Source organism: Falco punctatus, assembly GCF_963210335.1.
Source record: "Falco punctatus genome assembly, chromosome: 4".
Classification (NCBI taxonomy): Eukaryota; Metazoa; Chordata; class Aves; order Falconiformes; family Falconidae; genus Falco; species Falco punctatus.
The window spans coordinates 51647069-51654495 of record NC_137583.1 but is presented as its reverse complement, the minus strand read 5'-3'; positions in this window follow the sequence as shown (position 1 = coordinate 51654495).

The window sequence follows — 7427 nt, the reverse complement described above, 5'->3', positions numbered from 1 at the left end:
GGGGCCATCCCTGCTTAACATTCCCCGCGCCTCCGCCCCTCTGTGCGTTTCCAGGGGGATGGGCTGGAGGCCGCCGGGATGGCGGGGGGCACGGCCGTGACAGCCCGGGAGAAGGGTGAGGGAGAGGCACCGGTGCCCCATGTGCTGCCCATGCTCCCCCGCCGGGCGCCCCCCCGGCTGTGGCAAAAGGCTGAGGGACGAGGGGTGGGATACTGGGGAGGGGGATGGTGCTGAGCAAGTCACACAGGGCAAGGAGATGGAGCTCGGGCAGGGCAGCAGCACCCCCTCTGCACCTAAAGCCCCCCCAGCACCCCCCCTGCACCCAAAGCCCCTCCCCACTGGGGCAGGGTGGGGGCGCACAGCAGCCATGCCTCAGGGTGCTCCTGCTCAGGCGGTTGGCACTCGCTGAGCTGATGGAAGGTTCCAGCCCTGGGGGTGTGTGGGGTGGGCAGGGATGCCCGGAGACCCCCGGGGCCACCCCCTGCTGGCAACTGCCGCGGGTCGCCCAGGACCACGCCAGGTCTCAGGGACAGCCACGACTGGGGGCCGTGCTAGCCCCTGGGGTGTCCCAGAGCGCCAGCTCCCCCTCGCTGGTGGGGTGCGGTGGCCCTGGCCCGTGTCACCTTGCAGCATGGGGCCCCTTGCCCAGGAGCACCCCCCACCCTGGCCCTGACGCAGGGGGGACACCCCCTCCCTCACCGGGGCCACTGGCTGCCATCAACCGGGTACTGACACCCTGAGAGCTCTGGCTGCAGCCAGTGTCCCCCTGGGGTGGAGGGGGGGACTTTGCCCTGGAGCAGATGGGATCCCTGGGGTACACGCGGGTGTCAGCAGCCCCAGCCTGGCCGGAGGCTGCTCCCCCAGTCCGGGGACGCTCCCCATCGCATCTCCCTGCAGACACCTTTGCACAGGAAGAGCCCCCTACCCCCCGGCACAGCCCCTGCATCCAGCCCCGCATTGGGGGCTCCGGATCGGGCCCCCGGCAGGCAGCTGAGGTGGGCACGGAGGGAGGGAGGGTCTCACAGCCGCTGCTTCGGTGGGACAGTGGCTGTTGCCTGCAGGGGGTGGGGGTGAATTCCAGAGCCCCCCACTCCCACCCCCCGGGACACGCAGAGCCTTAACGCATCGGGCTTTGACCCGGGGCTCGCCGAGGCAGCAGAGCCTGGGGCTGGCGTGGGGCCATGGTGCCTACAAACCGCCTCTGGTCTGCCTGGGGAGGGGCAGCAGCAGTGGGTTGGAGGGGGCAGCTGGATGGACAGATGGATGGATGGACGGACAGACAGATGGACGGACGGATGGATGGATAGACGGATGGACAGACAGACGGATGGATGGATGAATGAACGGATGGATGGATGGATAGACGGACGGATGGATGGATGGATGATGGGTGGATGGATGGATGGATAGACGGATGGATGGACAGACGGATGGATGGATGGACGAACAGATGGATGGATGGATGATGGACGGATGGACAGATGGATGGTCGGAGCTGACTTTGCTCCCACAGAAGGCATGGGGCAGCAGCTCCCTCCTCATGGCTGGGCTGGCCGCTGCCGCAGGGCGCGTTTGTCTGGGAAAGTGACTCAAAATATTTAAGGTGAATTAAATGACGGTGATGGTCCATCCATAGGACATGATGTAGCTGGGGAGGGATTGCACCCCAACCCCCTTCTCTGCCCGGTTCTGCACCAGGAGCGGAGCTGGCTCACGGGTCTTGCCCAGCCTTGGGGTCCTGAAAACCCAGCAGAGGGGTTTGCCCCCCCCCCAGCCCCGCCCTGCTCCACACTCCCACCAGTGCCCGGCTCTGGCTGCTGAGCAGGGCCTGCCTGTGTTGTGGGGAGCCCTCGGTTCAGCCCCACATCCCAGCTGGCAACTCCTGGCACGTGCCAACAGCCGTGGGGCAGCCCCACACCGGCACCTTCCTCCTGCTGTCCCCAAGGGGGACAAGTGACAGGCTGGGTGATGGTCAGGGACTCCGAGGGGACAGACAGAGGCTGGAGAGAGGCACCTTCCCATCAAGGGAGCACATGGGAATTGCCCGCTCCCTGTGCTCATCGGGGTCCCCTGGGCTGCCTCCAGAGCCCTGGGATAGCAGGGGTCCATGGCGGGGGCAGGGTGGGCTGGGGCCGGCACTTCTGCAGCAGCTTTTGTTTCTCCTGTCACCTCTCCCTGGGGTGCCAGCTTCATATCGTTCCTCCCCGCCCAGGTACCGCAGATGCTCAAACTACCCTTTTCCCGATATTTTTAATTAACAAGTAGTGGAAAGGTCCAAAGAAAACCCGACTTCAGGAAATGCAGAGTTGAACAGACCGGACCGAGGGTGGTGGCTTTTGCCCCAGCTTGGGCACCGCTGGCCTTGGCCACGCGAGCCCTTCCCTCCCTCAAAGCATCCTCGACAGCGCGTCTGAGCCCAAGGTCAAGCTCAGCTCAGGCAGGCACGGTGGTAGCGGGACAGCTTTGCCCTTGATCAGGGCTGGCACGGCCTGGGGCATGGCTCCGAGGTGACAAGCTGGGATGCGACACTGAGAGCTGCAGGAAGCCGCTGCTTGCTTCAGCTGGAAGACTGAAACCCAACCTTCATCCTCCTCCGCACCCACCCTGGCCCCGCTGCCCTCAGCCTTAGATACCCCATAAAAACACCCAAACCACTTCTGCAGGGAACAAATTCACCCACCACGCACCAGTCACCCACCAAACTGTTCCCGACACTGAGTTGATCTGAAAATTGCTGTAATTTGAAGTCTTCGTAACAGAGCTATGTTTAGGGTTGCACGAGCAGCTTGGGGAAGGATGCTGGCAGACTGGGGAACGACACGGGGCTCTGCAGCCTCCACATGCCCCGCAGCGCTGGGGCTGGTATCTTCAAAAATAAAAGAAAAAAAGAAAAAGAAAAAAAACCCTAACACACACAAAAAGACCACCAATCAAAAACCAAACCCAAACCCCCTCCCTGACCTGCACAGGGAGCTGGTGCTTTGGGCTGAGGGATTCGGTGTCGCCAAGTCCCACCACTGGAGCAGCCACCAGCCCGGCTGGACCTGCTGGGGGGCAGAGCCCCCGCTCCTCTCCCTACAGCCACCGCCTTCCAGCCACACTCCCCTGCGGCTGCAGAGGGAAAAGGTGGGAGAGGTTTAACACTGGCACGTTGCAGCTCTGAGCTGCAAAGACCAAGAAAAAAACCTGAGCAAAGTGGGCCTGAGCTGCTCCGGGGGCAGAGCCCACAGGGCACCATGGCCCCAGGACTGAGCGCAGCTCCTGCCAGTTGCATTCAACACCTTTTGCGTCTGCAAATGTTCACAGAGTCTGCGAGGAGCGATAAATAAAAGTGTCATGGTCCGGGGCAAGGCAGCAGCAAGTGACAGCACCTTCCCCACCTCTCCTTCCTAGCTTAAGAAACCAGTTTAATACTTGCAATTTTGCAAAGAGGGCACCAAACACTTCAGAAATGCTCTTTATCTTCAAGGCTTTGCTCTTACTACAGCTGGAAATCAGGATGAATCAAAGTGGCTATTTGACAGTTAAGGACAAGGAGCAGTGACACCTCTTCAACCCGACCAAAAATGAAGGGAAAAGGCTCAGGAGAGCAGACAAGCCGAACCCCAGTGGTGCAGAGTGGTGAGCACACACCGTGTCCCTCTCACGACAGGTCATGGGTATTTAATGATGAGGGAAGCCAAGATCAGAGCAGCCAAGAAGACCAGATGTGCAGGTCACAGAGATCAGCCCTGTGCTGAGCATCCTCTGAGGGCAGAGTCTACCTCTGGCTCTGTGGGTCTTCTACAGCGTCCTGGTCCCCAGTGCTGGGAGGGAGCAACGGATTTCCACAGAACAGATCCTGCAGGGATCTAGTGGCTCTTCCAACAGCATGCAGACTAGTGCCCCAAGAGGAGACGTCCCTCAGGGTCCCCAGCAGGACTCGGGCTGAACCTGCGCTGTGGCAGGTGCTGGCCTGGGAAGGACCCGCTCCTCCCCATGGCTCGGCAGCCAGACCTGGCTGGGCAACCTGGGTGCTGCTGCACGGCGACCGCCAGCGTTGCCAAACATCCCAGTGCCAGAGACCCGGCAGCAGGCTAGGAAAGCTGCTGGTTAATCACAGAATCGCAGCCTGGCCGGGGCTGGAAGGGCCCCCTGGAGCCCCCCCAGCCCACCCCCCTGCTGAAGCAGCTCTCCCAGGGCAGGCTGCACAGAGCCACATCCCGGCGGGTTGGGATGGCTCCAGAGAAGGAGACCCCACAGCCTCTCCGGGCAGCCTGTGCCAGCGCCCGGCACCCTCCGGGGAAAGAAGTTTGTCCCCAGGTTCCGCAGGAGCTGCCTGTGGTGCAGCCTGTGCCCGCTGCCCCTTGTCCTGCCGCTGGGCACCCCTGGCAGGAGCCTGGCCCCGTCCTCCTGCCACCGCCCTGGAGGCGCCTGTGGGCATCGATAAGGGCCCCCGAGCTGCTCCTCTCCAGGCTGAACAGTCTGCTCCTCTCCAGCCCTCTCGGCCTTCCCTCCTGCGGGGGAGGCTCCCGTCCCCTCATCAGCCTCGCAGCCCCCGCTGGGCCCTCTCCCGTAGCTCCTTGCCTCTGGAACTGGGAGCCCAGCACTGGATGCTGTGTCAGGCACCAAGTGGTTTTTAATCACAACTCAGAAGGACAGAAAATGAGAGAATTGGAAAAAAAATCCACCCCAACTTCCAAATGATCGCCCTGCAGTTTCCCATTGCAGCCTCCAGATGACACGGTGCTGCCCGGGAGCTCCAGGGTCCCCCCACGGTGACCCCGGCAGTGGCAGGAGGTTCCAGTGAAAGGGGACATGCCCATGCAGACAGCACACAGCCGGGCAGGACACGGCACAGACAAAGGGCAACACTGTTCCTAGAGAGCCGAGCAAGGGACCGGCTCCAGCAGAGCCAAGCCTTTGGCAGGTCACCCAGATCCGTGCTGCCACCCAATTGCCTGGGACCCAGCGTTTCTGACTGGGATTTGGGGATTAGTGCATGGGATGGGCGCTTCTGGCTGGCAACACCCATCGGGGCCACCCCCATCGTACCCGCTGCTATAAAACCTGTGGGACTGGAAAAGCCATTTCCAGCCTTGCCAAATCCTGCATTTCCAAGTTTCTCGTGAGAAAGGTGCAGGAATTGAAGTAAGTGTCTGAGGACAACACAGACTTGCAGACCCTGAAACCCCAAACTCCTTAGGCGTCCTAATGTGCATTTTTGCCTTTAAGTCAGCCAAGGGGGGAAAAAACCCCACAGAACAACCAGCTTCTTAGGAACCCCGTGGTGGGGCTGGGACCACCAGACAGGTCCTGGCAGGGAGCTTTAGGAGACAAGTGCTGGCAGGGGAGCGAACGCCCATACCCGTTCCATTGCCCCTCCGGGCGCACTCACCCACATGTCAGATCGCCTGGCTCCGGCAGCATCAGGTTCTTCAGCTGAAGATGCGACGTCCCCGCGCCCCCCCAGCAGTGGGGATTAGTGGGGGACAGCAGGTTGTCTGGGGGACAGAAGGGCTCAGCACTGAGCAGGTGGGCTCCCATTCACCCTAATGACACCCTGGGCTCCAAACCACCCTACCACAGTTTCGGAGCAGACGCTGAGCCAGTGTGGAAGAGCTACAGTTTAGAGCCCTGGCCGAAACACATCATGAGGCTGTGAACAGAAGGGATTTGCTCTCTGTAGCCCTGTGCCAGCCTGTGCCACCCCACACCGCTGCAGCCTGAGTGACTCCAGCCCCTCACCAGCTGTGGGATCCAGCCAGCCACGTGTGCTCTGAGCTGCACCTCAGGCTCCGCTCAGCACCACCTTCTCATCGCTGTCATGACAGCAGCCCAGCCTTAGCCCCTTCTGCGGCCACAAAGGCCCGTGAACAGAGAAAACAGTTCAAAAACTGGGCTGTGATCCACCTTACTCTCTGCATTCCTTAGGAAAAAGGTCTTCGTTCGAGGCAAGAGGAGGAAAAACAAATCACGGAGGGTGCGGCAGGATGGGACGAGCCGTGCTGAGGACATCAGCAAAGGCACCAAGAACCCCCGGCCCTTCCCACCTGCCCCAAGCAGCAGCAGCACTAAGGGGCCCACCAAGGCAGAGCTCAGCACCGGCCCCCAGCCCCGGGGGTCCCCACTCCTGCGCCCTTCCTTCTTCAGCCGCAGGGAAGGGGGGACCGCAGGCATCACGCATACAGGATGCCCAGGAGGATGCTTCTTGCTTCTTCAGAGGAAAAGGCTCTTACTTGGTGAAGCAGCAGGAGCATTTAGAATGTAACCCAGATTGGATTCCCCGTTTCAGTTTAATCAAAAAGGCAAACTATCCTGGCAGCCTCTGAAGCCCTGTGGGAGAGGACAAAAGATCTGAATTAAACAATTAACAGCAAAGCCAGTACGGGAATAGAGGAACAGTGGGACCCTGCGCGGTCAGCGCAGCCAGTCCTCTATGACAGCCTGCCCTGCAGAGGACTCCTTTCAAGTGTGGGATTCGACTGGGAACACAAGCCTGAGCAATCACCCAAGCTCGCGCAGCAAGGCAGTGGGAAAGTAGGAACCAAACAGAAATAATCCCGTTAGGCCTCAAAACGCTGTTTTAATCGTCCACATTCATTAAGCTTTTAAAATCTGAAACGCCGTTCTCCAAAGCGGCAGATCGCCGAGTGCGCTGTGAAGGGCCTTCGCCCACCTGCGTTGCTCTGGTGTCCCCAGCCGGCCGGTAACCAGCCCCGGCTCCACACATGCCCCATCGCAGTCAAGACGCAGCCCTAAAACAGACCTGGATCGTATTCAGAACTCCCACCCACACTACACAGGGAGGGGAAAAGGAGACTCCAGACAAACCGGCACAAGCTTTGTACAAAAAACACTTTTTTTTTTTTATTTCACAAAATTGGGTGGCTGTGTTGCAGGAATAAAACCGGCCCTATACATAGGATCAGATGAAAAAGTCAGCACATGTATTATTTATACAGAAACACAACAGTGTCAAGAATTCAGGTACTCTGTAGGATCATCACTAGTACAGTAAAAAATAGTCTCCATCTGGATCCTTTATATTTGAAGTTGATCACGCTAAAAACAACCTGAGGTTATTCTAAACTGGACTACGGTCTGAACCAGAAAATCCCATGCTCACCCCAAAGACCTGGAGGGAAAGGTAACATTGGGGATGAAATTCCGCTGTGGGAGGTGGAAGGCAGGCAGGCCCTGACCGCTCTCTGCTAGGCACTGTGGGTTCTGAGAGCTCGGCGGTGGGAAGCATCGCTCCTAAGCCCTGGAAGTAACCAGGCTGTGGCAACGGGCTGAGCGCGCAGCAGGTGTGTGGACAGCCCAGAAATGGTCACTGCACCATGCTCATGTGCGCTCAGGACCGGGGAAGTTCAACCGTTAACATTGATGAGGCAATCACCTGAGTGCTCTTCAAAGCAAATCTTTTTTTTTTTTTTTTTAAAAAA